We start from the raw sequence: 25,623 nt of genomic DNA, 5'->3' as shown, positions 1-25,623 counted from the left end.
TTACATTTACTCTCATCCATTTTGCCTCTCCTCTCTTCTCTTCTCTTCTCTTCTCTTCTCTCCTCCTCTCCTCTCCTGCCAATGTACAGCTTAATCCTACTTTCCAAAGAAAAGGAGACAAAAATAAACCCAGGCCCACTCATTTCTCAGCCAAATATAAATAGAGAGCTGGTGAGGAGAGAAGGGGAGCACCCCAGGGGCTGGAAGATAGAGCTGTGCTTTAATTTCTCTGCCTTTTGATTATCGAACTATGTTAGCTTTACTATCAGCCACCTTTTGCTAAGCCTTTGCTGCAGTGTTGCAAATGCAGAAGGGCTTGTATCTGTAAATCATAATAATAATACAGTTCTTATTTTGCTTAAAAACCACCCATTTTTTTTTATTTGTGGCAGTTGAAAAGAGCTGAATCGTAACTTTCCGCCAAGGTAGGTAAACTCTTTTTGTGCATGTTTTTATGACTCTTTCTGTCTCTTTCTCATCTCTCTGTGCTGAAATGATCAAAAAGATTTGGGCTATCCTTCCATGTTATTTTTGATTGATTCCAGTGCAACTCTCATCATTTTCTCCGCTCTTTCTTGCTCGCTCACTCTCTCCCTTACCTGTCGTTATTTGCTGTCATCTACGCTGACTTTCTCTCATCTACTGTGGTGCTCTCTCTCTTCTTTACTTCCCTCTCCTGCCTTTCACTCTATCATCCTTTTATTCAAACCATGAAAAGATATTAGAACAGAAGAAAAAGGGGTGGAGTACAGAACCACTGATTTTGACATGACTTTTTAATAACCACACTCAATGTGAAGGGTGAGGGGTAATATTTGGATGGAGAAAGCGATGTCTCTGAAAAGAAGATTCATTTTTATGTACAAACATGAGGGAAAAAAATCTAACCAAATCAAACAAAATATAGAATAGACTTGCACGGCTACAACAGAGCAAAGAACAGAAGTAAAACAGCTTGATTTCAAAATTATTTTAATATGAATATCCAGCTATTCATGTACAAGAGCCCAAGAGCAGACACAATGCGCTTTAGAACAGACAATGAAAGCAATCATTACTCAGTGGACAGAATGAATCATTGTGAGAAGTAAACTTAGTAAAACTTTCTTGAAGTCATGGTGGGCTTATCCATGCTTATACTCCATGACCCCAAAGCTCTTGGCCTCCTGCTTATGTTCACAAACTGTCAATACAAATTCGGAGGCCAATGAACAGAGGGTTGCAATGCTAAAACAATGTTCTTTTGTTTGGCTACCCATGGGTTTGCTTTGGGAGTCCACATGCAAGTAGTTTATCATAAACCAATGCTCTTTGACGCTTATGAGGCCGGCATTGTTCGTGGGTTTTGGTGTACCCCATGGTGCCAGTGATGGGCCAGAAATTCCAATATGGCTGAATGGGAGTTAGGAGAAGCTCTCCCGAGAACAGCAGGGGAATGACAGTAGTGGATTTCATCTGTGTACTAGTTTAATGAAGTCCAATTTTTTTCCAGGAACATCACTCAAAGAAAAACAGTGTTGATTTGTACTTTATGATAGCATATTTCAAGGGGAAAATAAAAGATCAGCCACAATCATACAGCACTGAACAGCACCCCTAAACATTCTAGAAGTGTATCACCTTTGTTTGAAGCAAATCCCAAACAGTACCAGAAAGTGGGACAGGTGATTCAATTGGTTGCAATGACAACTTCCTGTTATGTGCTGTAGCAGAGACAGAAAGAAGTACACTACATGGCCAAAAGTATGTAGCAACTGACTGCAACTGGTTTAATTGATAATTGACTTGGCCTAATTGGAGTAAAGACAAATCTTGAAGATGCGACACACAATGCTTCCAAGTTTGAACTTTGTGGCAACAGTTTGGATTTTGTTCCAGCATGACAGTGCTTTATTGCACAAAGCATGGTTTTTGCTTTGTCGCTTCACCATCAGAGAAGAACAGTGGAATCTGATCTAACAACAAAAGGAAGACCATCTTCCTATTAATGCCAATGGTTTGTAATTAAATGCTCAAAAAGTGCATATGAATGTAGTGTTTGTGGTAGGACCCAACTACATAAACAGGGTTCCTATGGTCATGGAAAACCGTCATGGATTCTAACATAACCTCTGTTGCCTGAAGGAGGAAAAGAGAAGTTGTGTCGATGTAGTGACACTAGGGGACTCCTGGGAGCCTAAGACATCTCTGATCTTTGAGAAAAGGCCAATGGAAATTGGCGACAAGACACACGGGTATATAAGGATCTCACTCATTAAGGTTTCGCACTGAGGAGCCGAGACAAGGTCCTGGCCATTTCAGCAGGTCGTTCAGTGTTCTGGCAGGAGGGACACAATGTCTCGTTCCCTCCATCAGGGAACGGAGGTTACGTTAGTAAGCATGACATTCCCCTTCTGTCACTCACTCGACATTGTGTACATACACTTTCATACACACACAGCAGCAACATACACTTTCAAGGTGGAGGGGGACAGCCGTTCCTCCAGCCTCTCCTGCAGAAAGGAAAGTACTTATCCAACTGCGCATCTCTGGGGGTCTTTGCGTTGAGAAAAACACCACTTAGTGAACAGAATTCACTTCAGGTCATACAGGATCCTCCTCGAGGGAGCCCTGGCCTGAGTGATCGTGTCTACCACTACCAGTGGTAGGCCACTTAAGTCTTCCACATCCCGTCCAAGGGCCAGACGTGGAGGTCTGGTCACGGGTGCCAGATGGTGCCCCATCCCTGAGAAAGAAGGTCCTTCCTCAGGGGAATTTGCCAGGGGGGGTTGTCGTGAGGAGCGTGAGGTCCGAGAGCCCAGTCCGGGTTGGCCAATGAGGAGCCACTAAAATGACCTGCTCCTGGTCCTCCCTGAACTTACACAACACCTGTGCAAGTAGGCTTACTAGGGGGAAACGCATACTTGCGGAGCTCCAGGGGCCAGCTGCATGCCAGCGCGTCTGTGATGAGGGGAGCATCGGTCAGAGAATACCAGAGCGGGCAGTGGGAGGATTCCTGGAAAGCGAATAGGTCCAAATCTACTTGACTGAATTGACTCCAAATCAGCTGGACCACCTGAGGGTGGAGTCTCCACTCTCCCCTGAGTGTTACTTGCTGCGACAGCACGTACGCTGTGCTGTTGAGGTTGCCAGGGATATGAGTGGCTCACAATGACTTGAGTCACTGCTGACTACAGAGAAGGAGAAGGAGAAAATGTACTCAGACAGTTCAGCAATAACTGCGCATGCTCGTTCATGAGATGCGCCCTCACTGAGACCGAGCCTAACTCCATACCGAGAAAAGAGATGCTCTGAATCGGGGAGTGCTTTCTCAATGTGGGGGCCTGTTCCCCTCTGGCTAACATCATGAATATAATGTAAATTTTACTTATGAATAGATAAAATCATGGTTTAAAATTATTAAACTAAGTAAATGTTAAGGGTCAGTGTTTAAACATCGATTGTGTTTGAACTGTAAGATTAATGACCAATGTCTTTGAAGTCCATCTTTGATTAATTGCAGAAGTTCACATAGATGCAATTGTCCTTGTTAGTTGGCTGATTCATAATAGACTGAAGTGATGTTTGGCTGGCACCGGCTGCATTTAGTCATCATCACCTTTAAAAATGAATGGACAAGACATGGAAATCTCCATAGGAAATACATATTTTTTCTTTGCTCTGCTTTAAAGTTTTTCACCAGCAAGTAGTTGCGCTTTGTGAGTGCAATCTCTGTAAATGATCCTTAAAAAATCCTTATACCTAATCACAAGAATGGAAAAGTCATTTAAATTTTCTGGTCAAAAGGTCTGAGTTTAGAAATATAACTGCTTAAATTACTGAGCGCAAAGAAAAGAGGAAAAAAAAATATTCAAAAGGAATAAGGTGAAAAAGGCTAAGAGAGAGAGAGAGAGAGAGAGAGAGAGAGAGAGAGAGAGAGAGAGAGAGAGAGAGAGAGTCATCTGCCAGTGAATGAGGTTCTTCCAGTGTGAGAGTGGATTTGGGTCATTTGGAAGAATATGGCTGAATCAGCAACGCTCTGTCTCACAGCCACACTAAACTTAATCTACTGAAGAGGCCTGCGGGCACAGATAGAGAGAGAGAGAAAGAGAAGAAAAGAGAAGGGGGAAAGAGATAAACCTCAGGACACAGAGGGAGGATAGAGATTTTCTTAAATGGAGAGGAAAAAAGAAGAGGTTGAGAATCATTCTGTCCATTTGACTAAATTCCATGTAAATGAAGGAGTCGAAAAGCAGTGAAAAGAGAGGGTGTACCAGCCACTTAAAGCAGCAGGGAGCTTGAGTTTAATTTAGATATGTTCATATTAATGATTGAATGCAAATGTTTGTAAAAAAGAATAAAATAATTTAAAAAAATATTAAATAATGGTAAGCAGACTAATATTTTGAGGTACAGGAAAATAAATTTAAGGCATGATTTTCAATTACGTTTTTCAATGAAACTGCTCAGTGAGCACTCTTAAGACATTTAATACATTACAAACATTACATCCAGTAGGGGTCCGTATTGCACTATAGAATGAGGGTTAACGTGGAGGGATGGATTTATCCTGCACACTTCTATTGTTCTTACCAGATTAGATATAAAGAGAGACCTAGAAAACACTCAAGCAAAATGATGGGTTGCATGTAACAGCTTTTGTGATTGTATGTGAATAAATGGGCTGGCAAGTATAGGTGAATGATTGTCTTCATGTGTTGGCATAACACTTTCTTCAGGTGGAAACATAAATAGTATAAATTGGATTGTTTTAGTGTGAATTCCTCTGCCAGAACAACTGTTTATATCAGTAGAACATCAATGAGATGTTATGTATGTAGTGTCTGTGCATATCTATGTGTTTCAGGGCTCCTGAGGTCAGTTAATCATCACCAGATGGACTCTGCTCCCATGATTCCTATTTTTTCCCACAGACACCTGATAACACACAGGACTAGCTCTTCCGTGTGCGTGTGGTGTGCATTTGCTCAATGCGTGGAAAAAAATGCTTGTGTGTGTATGAGTAAGATGATGAGAGAGGAAGAGAAAAGTGCATGAGAAGGCAGCCCTCACACTGTGAACTGATTCTTCCTGTAAATTGAGGCAGCTAGCTTAACAATTCCCTCAGCTGTTCAGGCTGAATAAAACATGATCGTTGATGGACCTTCAGGGAAACCTGCTCCAAATCGGCCTAGAGGACATTCACTGACAGTACAGACACCTTGTAAACCTTGTAACAGATATTTTCTGATGAAGAGGTTCCATTGAGCTGTGCTAATATACACTGTTAATAGATTTTAAAGGGATAGTTCACCCAAAAATGACAATTCCATGTCAGTAAACAACACATCATTAGACAATAAAGCACACACTTTATTCACATGACCAGACTACAATGTAAACATATTTACACAGCAAGCTGACATCGAAAATACTGTATATTTTGTAATGAACTTGTAATAAGGCCTTTATCTAAATGTACTTTTAAATGAATCTATGCACAAATTAAGGCAGTTTTTTCAAATGCATGACAACATATGTAAAACACAACAATAGTTAAACTCTACGTATACTTGCATAGGTGTGTTCACCCGGATGCTTTCTATTTATACTTCACGAGATGAAAGCAGCTCTTACGTTCATACAGACAGAATCATCACAGACGTTTTGTAATATTATGACCAAAATTAGACCAGAAAACACAAAGATTTTTACCTTCTGAATGAGAGGTGTTTACGGTGATTTACCCGAAGGAGCGTATACTTTCCATTCAAACATCAGTCTAGCTGGTGTACAGAGATGAAGCGTGGATAAATTATATTTAAATGTCCAAAAAAGTCAAATTTGGCAGTACTTGTGCTGACTTCAGACCTGTATACACTTTTACTAGTATTTGCATTGATCAAAAGCCATTAAAAAATAAATAAAACAATTTGTGATATCGTTTAACGGGTACTTTTCCATTCACTGCCATTTGCTTCATGCCATTGATGGTCACAAATATGGCGGTTGCGAGGAAAATGGGATGCTACTGAACCAGGTCAGTATGAGCAAGCAGGGTGATGATTAGTTATGATTAAGAAAGTGAAGATCAAACTTTCTGAATCAGTTTTGGGTTTGCTTTATGTCTCAGATTTTACATTGGTGATGAAGTGGCGGTCCAACACCGAACCAACAGTGTTAATTGAAGCAAAGTATACAAAATGTCTTTTAAATGAAACTTGATTTGTTTTTAATTTATTAAAATGCATTGAAAATACCATGAGCAGCATAGACCTGTCAATACGGAGAATTAGTAACATGACATGATAATGATGTTGATGCTGGTGATTTTGTAAATGCATAAACAACAGCAGAAGTGTGAATTATCAGTCTAACAAATTGAACAAACAAATATTGTATGTGTATTGGCCATATAACTAAGTGACAAATTAATTTCAATTCAAAGCATAACACTGTGAGAGTATGCTGAGTTTGATTGGACACAGCCTTTTACATCAAAAAGAGGATATGGAAAGCATTTTGTCCCTAAAAGCTAAAGCTAAAAGCTAAAAAGCATACTTATTTTGCCATCCTAATATCTGCACAATTACATGGTTAATTGTATTTTATTATTTGCTGTCAGCATTGTTCTTGGTGTCCTATCAGATCAGATCTCTACCCATTTTTGAGACGTATTCTTCTAAATCATTGCAAAAAGCAACAAATTTAATTGTTTTCAGAAACTTTCATCTCTCTCTCTCTCTCTCTCTCTCTCCCTCACTATCCAGTTTTGTCACCAAAAAGCCACGTGATGGTTCAGAATGGCTTCGACCTTTGCATGAGGGACAGGAGGCAGACAGGAGCTGAAGGGAATCCGAGTGTGTATTCTGCTGGTATCGAGTAACTCAGCAGCAAGCGTCCATTTACTCTCACCCGATGGGCCTTGATGTCCAGCAGAGACACAGTAAAATCCTCTTAGCATTCCACTTCTATCTCTCTTCCATCATTCTTTTCACTGTAATGTTTACATGCCCTTCTCATCCTGCTGTCTGTATGTTGAGTTCCTAATGAAAGCTCAGGAGAAGCATGCTCATATAATAATCGATCGCAACAAAAAGACCATAGGCTATAAACAGCTGCTTGCCTCACTCTTTCGGTGAGTTCTATTCCAATACATATTTAAGCCTCTTTTATTATTTCACGATCTTGACCATTAAGGCTTTGTTTCTTCTCTTAATTTAAGGTACCATTGAGGCAGCGCAAGCCGGCATTTGAGGTGGGCATGCTAACGAGGAGGCTAAAGGCTACAGCCCCTAGCATTAGTCGCTAGCTAGCTCCCTTTGGAAGTGAATGGGGCCAATTTTTGGTGGGTTTAAAGGTAGAAATGAAAAGCTTATAATTTTATAACTTGCATTAAATTTTCTGTCAAAAAGTGCATGTTATTTTAGCTGTAAAGTTGTTTGAATCAACTTTTTTATGGTTGTTTTAGGGCTGCAGTGTTATGTCGCCATGGCAACGAAGTTGTAAAATTATACACTGTCTGGCCAAAACATAGTCACCATTTGGATTTAAATAAGCAGATACTTAAGAGCTTATGATTGGATCATTATTTCAGCTGGCAACAATACTTGTAACCCTAACTAATGCAGTGCATAGCTTTTCATTTCTTAAACAACCATGTCGGAATACATATCCTGTGGTCGTGGAAAAGATGTTACTGTGTTTCATAAGGGGCAAATTATTGGCCTGTCTCAAGCAAAGAAAACAACTAAGGAGGTTGTTGAAATCACTGGAATTGGGTTAAGAACTGTTCAATGCATTATTAAAACCTAGAAGGTTAGTGGTGAAACGTAAGCTTCGGGGAAGAAATGTGGTCAGAGAAAAATCTTGAATGATCATGATCGGAGATCACTAAAACGCTTGGTGAAGTCACATTGTAAAAAATCGACAATAGAACTCATGGCTATGTTTAATATTAAGAGTATTTCCACATGCACAATGCGACAAGAACTTAAAGGATTGGAACTATACAGCTGTGTGGCAACAAGAAAGCCACTTGTTATTGAGGCTAATCTGAACAAATTACTTCAGTTTGCTAGAGAGCATAAAGATTGGTCTTTGGAGCAATGGATAAAGGTAATGTGGTCTGATGAGTCCAGATTTAGGGGCTCGTCAGGTTATGAAGGAAAGCACATGAAGCGATGCACCCATCATACATAGTGCCCACTGTACAAGCCTCTGGAGGCAGTGTTATGATCTGGGATTGCTTCAATTGGTCAGGTCTAGGCTCAGCAACATTATGCAGCAATAAAACGAAGTCAGCTTTACAGAGTGGTTCAACACTCCTGTCATCAATACAAGATTTCTGCCAAAAATTAATGCAACTCTGTATGGAAATAAATGTTGTGATGTTGCATAAGGTTGTCGAAACTATGCAGCGACAAATGCGTGCCGTAATCAAAGCTGGTCAAGCGAAATATTAGAGTATGCCACTTTTTTTTTGGCCAGGCAGTATATAACTTAACACACAAAAGGTTAGTAAGCAATTTTATCAAACTAAAATCATGTCAACATGCATACTGTGTAACAAATTTTAAATATTCACGTTACTGTAATTAACTACTTTTCTCAAGAATTTTACTTTTAAGTAGTTTAAAAATTTTATACTTTTTATTTTACTTGAGTATATTTTAAGTGCTGTAACTGTACTTTTACAGCACTATTTTCCCACCATCTGTTTTCGCTACTTCCCTGTACTTATTTGTATCTATCAACATGATTGGCAGAGGGAAAGTCTAGTGACTCCCGTCAAATCAAATCACACGTAAAAACTGCAGATGTCTGGGTAATAAAATATGGCTGGGTAATAAAATTATCTAGATGTTTATCGGAAAAAAGAGAGATGTCCTTGATCAAATTTCTGAGTAGTTTTCTATATTTAACCTATGTTTTGCATCTAGAACAGGGGTGTTCATTACATCAATCACGATAACAAGAGCACCACTGGTTGGTTGATCTAGATGAAATGTAAAAGATCGACTTTTTACTTCCTGACGTCTGTAGCTGCGTGTTGTTTGATTTACAGGCGGCTAACATTTGAATGCTAATACGTTTACGTGCCTTGATGAGGATTTAATGTAAACGCAGTCGTTTATGTCTAAAGTGAATTTAAACAGTAGGACAAAAAGCGTATTTGCATCAAAATATCGTACTTGAAGTGTACATGTAACCGAATTGATCAGTCTAGTAGGCTATGTCATATAAAGGCTATTAATCAAACAACAATAACAAGGAAATGAGAAAACCACTCACTACCTTTGACTGAATAACTTTAGTAGCTTTAAAAGTATTAATGTAATAGAATAAAACAGTGACATCTTTAATAATAATATTTTTTGAAAATATTGTTCATTTTTAAATAATACTGACACCGGATGTAGAGAGTGTGTTAATTGGTATAATAAATTACCAATAAAGTAGAGATGATAAAATAATTTCTAATTATGTTTAGCCTTTATAAAGATAGAAAAGTATCAACATTTGCAGAGCAATACTTCAACAGAACATTCCACACTTCACAAACTTCAGAAATTGTGCATCATGCATTAGAATGAGAACACAGCTATTTCTGTGCTTAAACGATACAAGAACTAAATCATTGTGGAACATTGTATCTCAAAAGGAGGACAATGTGTCTCACCATGTGCTACCTAAAGACATAATTCACACAAAAATGAAAATGCTCTTATCATTTACTCACCTTCATGCCATCTGTCTCTGACTTTCTTCAGAACCCAAATTAAGATTTTTAGAAGAATATTTCAGCTCTTTAGGTCCATTCAATGTGAGTGAAGGTGTGCCAAAATTTTGACACTCCAAAAAGCACATAAAAGCAGCATAAAAGTAACAACTCCAGGGGGTTAATCCATGACTTCAGAATTTATATGACTGGTGTGTGTGAGAAAAAGATCAATGTTTAAGTCATTTTTTGCTAGAAATTCTTTGCCATGCATGAATAATGTGAATCACCAAAAACACAAGAATAAAGTGAAAGGTAAAGTGGAGATTGACTGAGCAGGGAGGAGTTAAAGGAAGGAATTAAATATTTATCTGTTTCTCACCACATCTATAATATCTCTTCTGAAGACATGGATTAAACCACTGGAGGTACATGGATTAGACTGCTTTTATACTGATTTATGTGATTTGTGGAGCTTCAACGTTTTAGCACTGATTCAATTTCATTGTATGGATCAAAAGAGCTGAGATATTCTTCTAAAAATCTTAATTTGTGTTTTGCAGATGAAAGAAAGTCATACACATCCAGGATGGCATGAAGGTAAATTATGTGTATGAGAATTTTCATATTTGGGTAAATTATTACTTTTTAAACGTGATGAAGCCCCTGTACCAAACAACTTTTCCCGTGACTGCTCTACCTCCTCTATTGTGCAGAACATGATGTGCCAAGTGATCCTGCTTATTTAGCATTTTTTTGCATTCCTTGCATTGTTTGAACATGTTTTATGCAAAACAATAATGTTCTGTCGGCATTAAGGGAAATTTAGACCCTACACATAAACTGATTTTAATGTAACTGTTTCATATATTACGATTTAAAATGGTGATCAGTGTATTGAAAATAACTTCTCAATCTTTTCATTTCTGTTGTCATGTTTCCCTTTTATTTTTTGGAATGAGATTCATGTAGTGTTTATCACAGATATGTGATGTATTTTAAAAGTTAGCATACATTGTTCATTATAATTGGGCAGAGGTTTTGCAACTCGGTACTCAATACTCACTACTCTTGAGTACTTTTAAATGAGCTACCCTTTTACTCATACTTGAGTCGTTTTTAGGACAGCTACTTTTACTCTACTCACACTACATTTTTGGGAAGTAACAGTATTTCTACTTGAATATGATTTTTCAGTACTCTTTCCACCTCTGAATATAGTCAATATAATGCAGATATGCACATTATATAGTTTAATAATAGCAAATGAGATGTATACAACATTGTGAAATTTACATTAATTCACAATACATAATCAAAATGTACTTACAGGTTTGAAAACATTTTTTGGTAGATTTTGAAATTGACAAAAGGGGGAACAAAGACTTCTGTTGTTCAGCCAAGTGTGCAGAGTTATCAGACGATGCAGATAATCTCAAATTGGCCAAATATCGGATTAATTAATTGGTCTGGCTGATCAACTGCATTATCACAAAATCTGCCCTGTCTCGTTTCTTCCTTCCACTTTCATTTCATCCACAAAAAAATGAAAAAGGAGGAACATTACTCAGGATGAGTTTCTAAATGCTATGTTTCACAGATACCAACTTTTCTTCATCAGTGCTAGCTTGGTTAGTAAATAGGGTCTCCTGAGCTGTCTTTTCAGAGGTGTGAGCAAATTTCACATCCTGTATCTGTAAGCAACCAGTAAACAACCATAAACCTTTCTCATTGCTGTAGTTGTGTTCTGTAAAACTTGTTTTCTATGATGTATTAAACTTTGATGTATCTAACATTGTGGATAGGGCAGCTGATGTGGAATCTATGGAAATAGGTCCCAGAATGCCTGGAATATGTGGCTACTCCCTTTGTAAATCCAGATATTCAGTTTAGCTCCTCCCATGTACATGTGAACATGCACGGTGGAATGAGATTTGAATGACAAATAAAAATTGGCTGAAAAATATTCATGTCATTATTTGTCTGCAACAGTGGACATTAGCATTACAACATTTAGATTTCAAAGGCTCACACGTGCACACACATTCCTGCAGCATATCATTATACAGTAGATTGGCCCATCTCTTCCTCTCTTTTCCCCAGCTCAGAGCGCTGTGTTGGGGAAGAGAGAGAGCAGCAGACAGCCTGCTGATTCAAGGCACTAGCTGGGACCATGTGAGAGCCCCTGGTAGATGTGGGCACTGAGGGAATTTATTTGATTTCAATCAGTTCAATGGACAATGAACTCAGCGAGGCACCTGTTGAGACATGTTCCCCAAGATTTGGATTAAATACTTTCAACTATAAACATAAAAACACAGTTATTGCAGTAACTTAAAATATCACACTCTGTACTAAAGAATAGTTCAGCCCCCAAATCACCTTTATGTTGATCCAAACCCATATTACTTATTTTTCTTCCGTGGAACACAAAAAGAGATGTTAACAAGCAGAATATCAGTCTCAGTCACCATTCACTTTCATTGTAAAAAGAAAGTGTAATGAAAGTTAATATGACCGAGGCTAACATTCTGTCTAATATCTTCTTTCAAGTGTCACAGAAAAAAAGGTTTGCATGTTTGTAACGTGAGACAGTTGCAGCACACAGTAAACAGATAAAACGGCCATAAACTGTCTAATAAAATGTAAATCATTAGACTTTTGAAAAAAAAAAAAATGGGAAAATGGGAGGGGAGATGGTTGTGTGAGAGAAAGAGAGAGAAAAAGAGAGTGAGAGAGAGTGGAAGAGCAAGCAATCTAGCAGAGACATATTTCCACTTATCGGCTCAAACTGACACAACTGGTTCCGCCAGATTTAGATATTAATTCCAGTGGCGGTGAATACAAAATAAATCCCTCTGCTAATCATGCCATGAGAGACATGCCGGTAAAAGTTTTTGTGTACCAAAGTACCAAAAGATTAGTCCTGTGACTGCATTTTTATCTCCTGAGTGAGAGAGAGAGAGAGTCCCTCAATCCCTCAATGCATGCCTGAATAATCCCTCAATCCCTCAATGCATGTCTTTCTCTCATTTTCTTTCTTTTTCAATCGTTTTCTTTCTTTGTCTCGGTTTTTGAAATTGCTACAGATACAGTAGCTGCTAGTCCATGTAAATCCTGGTCTCTGGCACCAACAGATAGTGGACATTGTTTTTAAGATTATTTGACACCCGGATGTATCTTACCCCTCAAAAAAGGAAGAGTTTTGACCAATCTGCAACAAGTCAGATGTTCTGAGTAAGCAGTACCTATAGATAGTCAGAGATTATAGAGCATTAGTGGCATTAGAAGTCTATCAGAAGTAACCAAATCATTTTACAGAGAGCTGTATCTCTTTTTAGGTACATAGGTTTCTTAGCTCTCAATTTAACAATATTGCGCTGTTTCAACTGCAGTCTTTGTGTGAACATGAAAGGTCAAAAATAGGCGATCTAAATACACCGATGAAGAAAAAACACATAAACATGGTAAATTTACAGTACTAGCCAATAAACAAACAAACAAACAAACCCCCCAAAAAAAAAAATACAAAAATAAAATAAAATAAATAAAACAAGAACAACTACTGAAAAACACAACTACTACTTAGTGAGGCCAGCCACTAAGTAGTAGACAATGCTTAGTAATTTCCTATTTACAGTAGAAAATAAAGTGACGGTTTCTTAAATTAAAACTTCAAGAAACTTTGGTTTAATAGCAACCAAGAAAAAAAACTAAACAAAATTCTTTGTTGGTATGCTTGCCCTTTCTTGAATTGTTCCCAGCAGACGTCCGCAGGAGACCGGCTATTGCCTGATGACACATTGTTTAAAGGCATATTGATTTAGAACAAAAAAGAGAGAGCAAACATCTCAGCAGGCCTATAGCAATTGGAGTCCATACAGGTATTCATGTACAGCAGGTATTTATAAAGCAGAAGATGAATAGACTTTCTTAGAATTGAAAGTTTAATCTCTAGTCTTTTAATTTATTGTATAGTTTTTAGTTGTTTTTTTTTTGTTCTGGGCACTGATGAAAATCCGACTCTTAGTGCTGATCCCATAAATCCAATCTCTCTCATCGACAAGGCATTTCCATCCACAGAACTGCGCTCACCATTCTGAGTAAATTCTATTGACTGATGTGTGTGAAAATCCCAAGAGATCAGCAATAACAGAAATACTCAAACCAGTCCATCTATCATATATACATGTGTGTATATATATATATATATATATATATATATATATATATATATATATATATACATACATATCAGCCTGGTTTCATGAAATTTACATGAGTATTGCTACATTGAAACACAGTGAAATGAGGTTGTATTCAGACAAGATTTTGAAGGTGGATTTGGAAGTTTTAATGAGTAAATAGCTGCATTTTGGATCAATTGCAGTGGTTTAATATGTGTATGTAGGAAGGCAGGCTAAAAGGAAATTGCAGTTGTCCTGTCTAGAGATGGAAAGTGCCCAGACAAGCTGTGTTTCCAGCATGCTTGGAAAAGAAGGATCTGATTTTCCTGAAGTTCTTTAGTGCAATGAATCGTAGCTTTTGCAGGACTACTTTGCACTTCAAATGCAATAAAATACACACAAATTCAACAGGTACTAATCTAAACAAAAACAAAGTATAAAACACACACACCAGCAGACTCTTACACTGCTACTTTGTGTTTTCAAAACTCTGATGCTATACTCATGTACATGAGTATCAATGCTTTCAAACTAAGAACAATCATTAGCTCATAATCAGCTCTTTTATACAGACATTGTTGTAGCCTGCATATACACTTAAATACACTCTAAATCAAGAAACAATCATTGTGAGACATGAGACAGTCCAACTGTGCTTGGTAGTAGACAAATAAGTGAAATCAAGTAGTAGACAAATAAGTGTTGTGAAGAGAAACGTGCCCCGTGATGATTTGTCTCATCTGTTGACATGACTCCCAATCTTCATAACCTCTAGAAGACCGAGAGCTTCTTATCCATCCTAGTGGACCCACCCACAGGACTTTCATTTGCAAATTATCCCTCAATTTGAATAGCTTTGATGTTTGATAACTCCCTCTCACTTTTTCACAAAAATCTCGTTCTCTTCTTTGAGATGTTTCTACGTGGGTGTAACAGCATCAAGCGCTCCTCAAAGTCTTTTCTCTAATTGACTCGATCACTTCTTAGAACTATCTTTCTTTTTAGCCTCTCTCTTTCCTTTTCTCATTTCCTCAATTCCATTTATTTCATTTGCAATTTTAACAAGCTTTTATGTGCCCCACCATCCAAGTAATTTATGGAGATAGCAGAGCTGGCAAAGCCCCTAGTGATCTGGAGTCTCACTGATGTGGTAAACATGCTCCATGGCTGTCAGAACTTGAATGAAAGCTATAAGAGGAATGGGATAGGGGACCAGCAGGTAAGACAGATGCCTCAGTGTGTGCGTTAGTGGAGATGGGGGATGGAGGCAGTGTATTAAAGCACAATGGATCACATACAACAAATTTTGTTCCCCTTCTGTCACTCACTCGATATTGTGTCGATGTAGTGACACTAGAGATCGCTCTTGGGAGGCCCAAACACCTCTGATCTTTGAGAAAAGGCCAATGGGAATTGGCGGGTGGAATTTCCATGTCACCCCCCGGACATACGGGTATAAAAGGAGCTGGCAACCACTCATTCAGATTTTTTCTTAGTAGTCAAGTGGTTTGAGCAGAGAGTTAAACTGCCATTCCATTCACCTTACTGAAGCAAGGAAGAAGTGTATGCTGTTGGATATATGGCACATTTCAGTGGCTTTCTCTCCCTCTGCACGTTTGATGCAGAGTACGCCTCTTGGTGTATAATTCCTAAGCCAGAAAAGAGTATATTTTCAGACTAAAAGAGCACACACTGACGGACAGCATCTTTTTAAAGATGCCTATTCATCTCTGTGTAATTCCTGGGTGTGGTCGTAATATCTCTGCTTCTAACGGCCATGTTCGTGAATAGTATGTGTTCTCATTGCAAGAATATGACCATAACATCGTTGCGGTTGCCCCCCATGCCCAGCCTTCTACCTACGGGTACAAGGCTGGGTTGGTTGGCACTGGAGGCAATTTGGGGACTCCAATGGGAGCCGCTCCACCGGGTAATCCCCCACGGACCTCCCATTCCCAAGTACGCTCATTTGCCCTGGTTGAGTTCTGGGATGAGACAGGCAGCTCTCCTCACGGTGAGTTTAGTGTCTCTTTTGGAGCTTGCGAGCAGGATGAGATGTCGATTGCAGCATCGGAGAGCACGTTGACGATGTCAGATGCTGAGGACTCGACTGGGCTGTCGCCTTCGGGTGTGCCCTCATAGTCTGAGGCCGACGCGGAGCTGACCGCCATGCTTTCCCTGGCTGCCACGAGTGTTGGGCTCGAGTGGAACCCTACACCCGCCCCTGAGCCCTCGCTGCTTGACGATTGGTTCCTGGGTTCAGAACATCACTCAAGGCTGTGCCCTCCCCCGGTTCCTTTCTTCCCAGAAGTGCACGACGGAGTCGTGGAGGACACCTTTCTCTGTCCGAACCCGACGGCAAGACCACTCCATCCCCCGGTGGAGAGCCAGGAGGAGAATCTTGTTTTCCCTTTTATTGTCTGTGGTACCTACATTGTCAAATCCTCACTCCTTGAGTCACACAGCCAGTATATATGACCGGTGTTATCACGGCAACCTGACACCAAGCACTCGCGGCCAGGGTGCTATGAATGTGGGCCCCCTGCCTTCATGCACCCGACCACACCACACTCACACCAATTGCCAGGCAGTTGTGATGAGTCACGAGGATGATCCCCCTCCTCCTCCGTCGCTGACCCGCCCTATGCCGGATACACAGAGGGAGGTAAGTGCTCAGCACAGCCACAAAGATTGAGATTGTGTCTCATGCTCCCCCCCGCAGTGAGGCCTCACCCACAGGTGCGTCTAACACGATTGTCCCCTTAGTGTCCCTTGCACGGAGCTTGAATTCGTGGCTAGTGCTCTCCCACCCATCGCGAGTTTGCCATGCACCCGCCCTGGTTCAGAGGCGTCCGCTTCACCTCGGTTAAGGGTGAGAGGGCTGCCGCCCTGCGTGCGAAGATTGCGGTCCTTCTGCAGAAGGATTTGATAGAGCCTGTCCCTTCAGCCGAGATGAAGAAAGGGTTCTACAAGAAGAAAGGCGGTGGGCTGCAGCCAATCTTGGACCTGCGAGTGTCTGGCATCAAGATTGCTTCGCGGCGAGAGACGCGTACTTCCACGTCTCGGTATTTCCTCGGCACAGACCCTTCCTACGGTTCGCCTTCGGCGTATCAGTACAAGGTCCTGTCCCTGTCACCTTGCTTCTTCACAAACGTTGTTGAGGCAGCCCTTGCCCTGTTAAGGGAAGGGGTGTTCGCATACTCAATTATCTCAATGACATGCTGATTCTAGCCCACACTCGAGATCTGTTGTGTTCATAAAGGGACCAGGTGCTCAGGTACTTAAGCCATTTTGGGTCAGTTGGGAAAAGAGCGAGCTCTCCCCGGTTCAGAGCATCTATTTTCTCGGGATGGAGTTAGACTCAGTCTCTATGATAGTGCACCTCACGACCGAGCATGCGCAGTCAGTGCTGAACTTTCTGAAGCATAGACTGTAAAAAAAGATGGACGACACCCCTTCGCTCTTTTCCATTGGTGAGAACTAAAGCCGCCAGTGTCCTGATATGGCGCAGACATCTTGGGACTTGAGTCCGCGCAGTTGCGATTTCAAGACCAGACCTGAGCAGGAAGTAAAGCCGTGAAATCAAGGCCCCGCCCTCACTCTCGCTGAATAAATCGCAAAAAATAATTGAAATAATTAATTATTGAAATTTAGATATTAAATTTAAAGCTCCAATCTCCTCAGTCCTCCGAAGATCCCGAAAAAAAGTCAGTTGGTGCTTCAGTGGCTACTTCGGTCAATCACAGCTGTCAATCATGATGTCACAGCACCGTTTTTATAGCATCAAATAACTAACTAAAAACAAACTTATTTTGAAAACAAACACTTGAAATTACATCAACGTAGATGTAGAAACTACAGTAAATGACAGAAACTATCTTTGGAAAAAAGATACGGGAAGTGTAATTTAATTGTTTAGTTGGTCTCACGTCCCGTTGAATAACATGGGGAGGCGGGGTTTATGACCTATACTAGGACCAGTCACCGGGGGGCGATCGAGACGTTTTGGCTTCACTTTTGAGGGCTTGTGCGGTCTGAAGTCATTCAGATGGAGAACAATGGTCCCACTGAAACACTTTCAGAGGCTCCTGGGTCATATGGCGTCCTCGGAGGCGGTTATCGAGTTGATGCATATGAGACCGCTTCAGCACTGGCTTCAGACTCAAGTCCCGAGATGGGCATGGCGCTGTGGCTATCATGCCGACCTGCTGCCACTGGTTCAGCCCTTGCACTTCTGTGGGTGAGGGTCAACCTACAGCAAGTTTCCAGATGTGTCATGGTCACGACAGACACCTCCAAGTTCTTAAAGGGGCCATGTCCAATTCATGTCTAGAGTTAAATTGTATTACACTTCTCCACTTGGCTACATATTATATATATATATATATATATATATATATATATATATATATATATATATATATATATATATATAGATTAATAACTGTTCAGTAAGGGAAAGGATAACTTTTGTGCTAAAAAGCTCAGGTGAGGCTATTAAGCCTCTTCAGTTTCTCCATTGTTTGACACCCTGATGAAGGCCTGTTTGGGCCTCTAATAGTCTTTTAACACTAACATTCCACGTGAATGCCTGGATGTGGATTCATGTTTTCATCATATAGGGAAACATCCACTTTCATTCTAATTGAGTTTGAAGGACATGCATATTTGATTAAAAACAAGAAAATACTGCTTTAATGGATTTTTAAAACCCAAGGGGAATGCTACCTTTCACATTTCTCAGTCTGAAATTGTGTACAAGAAATTAGTGGAGAAAAAAATTATAACATTAGTTATGAACTTAATTAAACTTATCTGAATTAAGCAAATAAAGAATGAAAGAAAGAAAGAAAATAGCTAGCTTGTTCCCCTGCAAGTTAACTAGCTAAAGTTAGAAAAAACGAGGATCCTATTGTCCCATCATACAGTGTGAACAAGCTAAAATTATGAATGTCTGCAAGCATTAAGTTTAAACACAAAGGATGCACATACAGAATATTATACTGAATCCTGCTAAAAACTTTTTAAACCAGCACAAACTGGTTTGCTTGTCTTGGTCTCACAGCTAAAAGAAAATAGCATAGAGACCTGCTAAAACTAGCATACATCTTAGATCAGTTTTAGCTATTTGCAGCAGGGAAATGTCAGTGATGTAAATTTAAGGAATGCAGGTTCCCATGATGCATGCATTTTAGACTACATTTTATGATCAATGAATACTTAAGAAGAAATTATATAAAGACATCTGCTGAAATTTATTTTCAAAAAGTAGCCTAACTTTTAAAATAAATGAACACTGAACATATACTGAATACACTGCATTGTTTAAGAAAGAAATGTTTTACTTGGAAACAAGTGCAAAGTAATTTATGTAAAATGGGCATCTGCTGGTTTGGTTCCCAACCATGTTCCTACGTAGAGTAGCTGGCACAAGCATGTATTGCCACATTAGCACAACAGGTGTTCTATAAAAACCTGCATAATACCTGTCACACTTTGCAGTCTCATTGCCAAAACTCAACGTGATAAAGAAAAGAAAAACATGCAAACTGAAACATAGCAAAACTCATGGTCTCATTCAGCTAGGTAATTTTGTAAGTTGATGTCTGAGAATGTTTTATTCACGAGTTTGTCTGCTTGTTTAGCACAAACTGAGGAAGAAGTGGCTTGGAGTCCCTGTAGTGAAACAGTTCAAGTGATGCACAGTTGTTCTAGTCAGAATAATCTGTCTTTCCAATAAGCAGTAGGGCTGGGAATTGCCATAGACCTCCCGATTCAATATTACTTTGATATTTCCTAGCTGATTCAATATGTATTTTGATATTGCAATTCTGTACCGATTCAATATTTCTTCGATATTTCCTAGCTGATTCAATATGTATTGTGATATTGCAATTCTGTAAGAATTGTGATCTGATGTTTTGATATAAAAACTTAATAAAAAGTTTTTAAAAAATGTAGACCTTTTTCTAAGAAACAAATATCTATTAAAGAGCAGTTGTGTCTGAAATGACAACTGAATCGCTTTATCACACTGTAATATATAATTTGCAGGTAAAAGGTAGGGATGTGCAAAACCACTAATTTAAAACTACCAGTGTATTGTCTGAGCAAGGCATGGAGGAGGTTAACTCCCTCTCATCCCCCCTGGAAACTACCCCCCTGTGCATCATTGTAATAGACAACACTATTCTTTCAAACTGCTGTTGAGAACTCACCATTTGCGCGTGTTCCGAGAAATGAACAAAAGGCAAATAAAATGCACTTCGCCAGCATTTATTTTGTCTGTTCTTCAAAATATAATATGTTTCCTCAAGCATACTTCTTTGTGTCTAGTGTCATTTCTTGTTGACAGTGGTGGGACAAATGTGTGAAATTACCCGAAATTCACTGCATGAATACAGTGGATGTCAGATTATAAATATTTGTTTATATTTAAAAAAGGTACATAAGCCTTTTTCATGCTTGCCGTATGGGGGGGTCAAAGGGTACCAAGGCCCAGGGGGGCCCATGCAAAGGTCTATAGTTGACAATTCAGGGACACAAAAAAGAAAAGAGAGCAAACAGAGAGCAAACGTGAACGAAAGAAGCAGAGAGGCGATGGCCAAATTTCTTGCCAAGCATGAAGCACTAGGTTATGACAAAAAGCGAGGAGCTACTGTAGACTAGCAAATAAAAGTGCAGCTAGCTAGCTTAACCTTTAAGTAACACTGGCACGTTCACTTAACTAGATAAAATATCAATATAATAGATAGATATAAATGCCCTTATATGTGGGGATTAAACGGGCCCCGGTGCTAAATTATTAAAGACTGTAGTGATAAGCTCCAACATTATGATTCTTTTTAACGCTTTGATGTAATTTATAATCACGTCGCTCCAGCCTCTATACTCTATTTCGGAGCTGCGCTCCAAACACGCACACTAGGGGTGACCAGATCCCAAAAAACTAAATGTGGGACACGTTACCAATGCTGAGAAGTCTATTAAAAAATAAACATCACAATTTTCCCCCGCACTATGTAGGCAGCAAAGACGTGACAGGTCCACCTGCACTTGACCCATATGTGCGCAGTTTGATTGATATCAAACACAGCCCCTTGATGACAGCCTTCTCTGCTTTCTTCACAGTCATTGGATACAATTATTTTATTGACATTTTAGATTTGTTTCCAGTGAGATATTTAGTTTATATAGTGACTTGGCTGTTGTTAACATTACTGTTGCTACTCTAGAAAGAGCATTCTTTTAAAAAAGTATATATTGGGTGTGGAAGAGGGCAGTCCTAAGTAGGTAAGTAGGGGTTGCTGTTTTCTTTTTTTAAATGATAAAAAAAATTAAAAAACAAGAGTAAGAAAATGCTCTTTATTAGAATATTAGTTTTTCATATTCAGGTTGGCAATGAGCATGTACAAGCAGCGTACAAGCACTCCGCACAGTCAAAGTCTGTTGTACCCCCCATTTCCATTGCCTTTCCAATTTTGAAAATGTTGTCCCCCTGTCCATAAATCCGGCCATGGCCTTTTTACAGGTAAACTTATTATTAAAGCAGTGTCTGACAGAATCTGTAGAATGAATTCTGACAAATACTCTTCACAACACCTTTCAAATAAACTTTTGGATTATGCATAATAACAGAAACATTGATCACAGCAGAGGATTTTGAGGCCTGACAGTGAACAGATGGCACTTGATGGCTGTAACATTGTGCATTAAAGGACCAACATAAAGAATTAAAGAGACAAAACTTTTCAGAGAGAAACCTTTGCACAAATACAGCATCCTATTATAGCACATCTATCTAGCATATCTATTAATCGTTGTAGCATGAAGATAAATATGCATTTTGTTTTTTTATTAAATAAAAAATACATTTGACACCAGGGAGACGATTTAAATCTTTTGGCTCAACAGAATCAATAATTTCTTTCTTTCCCAGCCCTAATTAGCAGTGGCTTAAAAGTAAAAAGAAATGTTCTTTATTTTTCCTTCTAAACAACTGAGATATCAGCCATAATTATAAACCTTTGGAATTGATTTGACACTGCCAAAGCACTGTTTCGTCTGTGAATCCTCCTGAGAATAGTGAATCACGTTAGTACATTCAGGCCTGCAACCTATTTGATACTGCATAGGCTAAAGCTATTGTGAAAACGGCCAATTTGGCCAGCACTGTTAAAACTGTGGTTGTCTCTGTATTATATAGTGTTAATAGTAATTTCCTTCCCCTTAGTCACTGACACACGTTTGAAGTCTGTTAATATAGATTCTACTCTGTTCCTTCTACAGTTACTTTCTGTTTGTAGGTTTAAAAGCCACGTGCTTCCATATGCACATTGTGAAGTATTGCCAATTCACCTGCCTTTCTGAGCTTACAGAGTTTTCTTTGAAAGATTTCCAAAAGACCATCAGATTTGCACGACTCAAATACTAACACATTTCATCTTAATCCAGGAACATTCTACACAAATTCACAGTACTTTACTGATTTATTCTTCTAAAATTTACAGAATGCATTTAAATCCAAGATTTAGACAATACCTAGGCTTGCTAGGTAATTCTGACAATAACTTTGAACTGTGGTAACTGGTATAACTGACAAATGAATGATTATAGCCTGATGTACCTCTTTAAAATATGTGTAATGTTTTATCCATGTTGTATTACCAAAGAATTAACCAGTATGATTTGTAACCAGCGATTTTCATATTTTGTTACCTACACGTACAAATATTAATGAAAGAATGTCAAATCTGATATGCAACCGCTTGCTTAGTTACATGGAGGAAACTGATGACAACGAATATCATGTCTCTTGTACCATTCTCAAGATATAAATGTTCATGATGAAATATGCACTATTTTTGAGCGGGAGATTTGTAAGAATCTGAAACAAAGGACCATAAATCAACTATCGGAAAAGACAGCCCAGTTGACCATGCGACTCTGAAAAGTCACTTCTGATTGGTGCAGGACACCTTTGGTATTTCAATTCAAATGTTTTCAAACAGGAAGAACACGCTCTCTTCAGTCTCTTCCTTTTCTGTCTTCACGCGCTTCATCTTCTGCTCATCTGACTGCTCAGACTTCACTCTGACTCTTCCCTTGTGGTCTTCTCTGGATCTCGTCAGAACCCGATCCATGCCATGTTAGGTCCAAGGAAGTCCCGAGAAAGCTTGTCAGAAATAGCGAACTGTCATGTCCTGGTTCGCTCAGACAAAATGACAGTTGTGGCATATATAAACCAGGTGGAATTCATTCACCACTACTGTTGAGACTAATGCATCACCTCCTATCCCTGAGAGTGACATATATCCCAGGCCTCCTGAATTACCGCATGGACCTATTGTCACGCCAAGGAGTGAAACCGGGTGAATGGAGACTTCATCCTCAAACTGCATTGAGGATTTGGGAAATATTCAGCAAAGCAGAAATCAATCTATTTGCCTCAGTGGAGAATACCCACTGTCACATCTGGTACTCGAAGTCCCAAGCCCAGCTGGGAGCAGACGCAATGGCCCACAAATATCTGGCGAAATGCATATATGCATTTCCTTCAGTGTGCCTGACAAATTCTGTCATATGCAAAGTCCAAGAGGACAAGTAAACGATTCTATTTGTTGTGCCGAAATGGCCCAACCAGCCATGGTGCTGTGTAGCTGTATAGATGCTGTAAAGCTCGACATGGGAAATACAGCTGAGGAGGGATCTCTTCTCTCAGGTGCAAGGTATAATCTGGCATCCCCAGCCCAACCCAAACTAGTTTTTATGTAATTGTGTGGACTCTCCATAGACATCCATGCATTTTATGGATTTTATACCAATCTAATTATAATTTCTATCCCCTAACCCTAAACCTAACCCTCACAGAAACCTTTTTGTATTTTTACAGAATTTTGTTTGTTTAATAAGCCATTTCCCTCATTGGGAACAAAGAGAGACAGAGAGAGAAAGTGAGGTTCACCTGTCCCAAAACCGCTGTACACTAGCCCTCAGCCACTCCGCCCCCTGGCAGACAGCGGCGGCTCCTCCGCCCCTGGTGCACCCCTGGCGGACGACAGCGGTTCCTCTGCGACCCGGAAGATGGTAGTGGGTTCTCTGTCCCCTGTAGTTTCTCTGGTGGCCAGTAATGGCTCCTCCAATTCCTGGTGGATGGCAGTGGGTACTCTGCTTCTTGGTGGATGGCAGTGACCCCTCTGTTCCCTGGCGGACGGCAACAGGAGTTCTCCCAGACAGCGTGCTCTTCCTACTTCCTGGGTTTTGGCACCAAATGTAAAAGACCTCTGTTTGGTTGGGAGAGGAGGAAGCTGAGACCCAGCTGAGCAGTCAACATAAAGTTTTAATGATACAAATGAACTTAAACATAACATAAAAGACACACACAAACATAACTCCATTTCTCTCTCTCTCTCTCTCTCTCTCTCTCTCTCTCTCTCACTGGTATCTCTGGCTCCCATTTATCTCTCTCCCCCACTGATTAGGCGACTCGGCACCAGCCGTGCACCCTCACGGCCCGGCTACGCCCTCCTCCTTGTCACAAACTGGCACATAAGAGTAATTTGTGCAGGAACTTCACTATACTTGTCATGCTGTATTTTTCACATTGTAGATTCGAAAGAACCGACTTATGGGAGTCATTCATATGGGAATCGTACTACATTGGACGTGTTGTGTGTTTCTTGCTGTTGATTCATGTTGCTGAATGTTGTTCCATCCACATTGGCAGAAAAGTATACATTCAAGAACTATCAGGAAAACTGGGAGTTATGAAAATTGTACAGTTGTGGTAGTTTAATTTTTTTTTAAACCATTTCTGAATACAAACCAGTTCTCGGCTCCCAACCTTATCACAGAGCTTTAACTGCATTTTGGTGCTGATGTGTGAATGTGGATAAAAGACGGAAAACCATTGCATGTGTGAATACCAAATGAGGTAGGAGCATTTTGTGTTGTTTTCCAAAAAATACTTTCAGCACCTTAAACATGTAACTTTTGGCAGTGTTGTCACATGCTCTCAGCTCTCCAATACCTCCTCATCCAGCTGATTCAATACCATCCTCCTGCTGAGTTAAAGAAATGCTGTGACCCTATACTTCACAAGGAGTCTGAGCCTGAGAATATAGGCACCCCAAACAATGTGCCACAAAAGAGAACACTGGAGTTACAGCTATGAGATAATTAGGTGCAGATGTGAATGAATGGGACTGTGTTTGCAATGGTTTTGATAGATTTGGCATCAGTTAAAGCTGTTTTGAGGACAGCTGAGGGAGTCTGATTCTTTGTTTAATGACTACGTCTGTAGGTGGTTGATTCCAATATTTACTCAACACAACACATGCTTTAGCTCACATGGAATCATGAAAATGTGTATGTGTTTATGTGTAATGTGATATGGTATGGTGTGGATGCGTGTGATAGAATGAAAAAGTTTTGCTCTATATTTATTAATTTTTTCATTCAGGATGAAGTTCCTACTTAATAAAATTGAAACTCAAACTCTCTTGTTATTTTCAAAATTACACCATCAGTGAGAGGAAATAGTTATACTCAGGAAGCCACAGTGGCAAAATGTCTTTGTTCCATTTTCTCTAACTGAAGGATTAATTTTAAAATTGAAGAGAAAAAATTATCTTAAGAGTACAGCTTTCAGTTTTATGGGTTGCAAACTTTCAACTGACAATTTTTATGTGCCAAATAAACAAAAGTTAAACGTAAGGTATTCCTACTTCTACTTGA

This window comes from Xyrauchen texanus, chromosome 1, assembly GCF_025860055.1.
Source record: "Xyrauchen texanus isolate HMW12.3.18 chromosome 1, RBS_HiC_50CHRs, whole genome shotgun sequence".
NCBI classification, from domain to species: domain Eukaryota; kingdom Metazoa; phylum Chordata; class Actinopteri; order Cypriniformes; family Catostomidae; genus Xyrauchen; species Xyrauchen texanus.
This window is presented reverse-complemented; position numbering follows the sequence as displayed.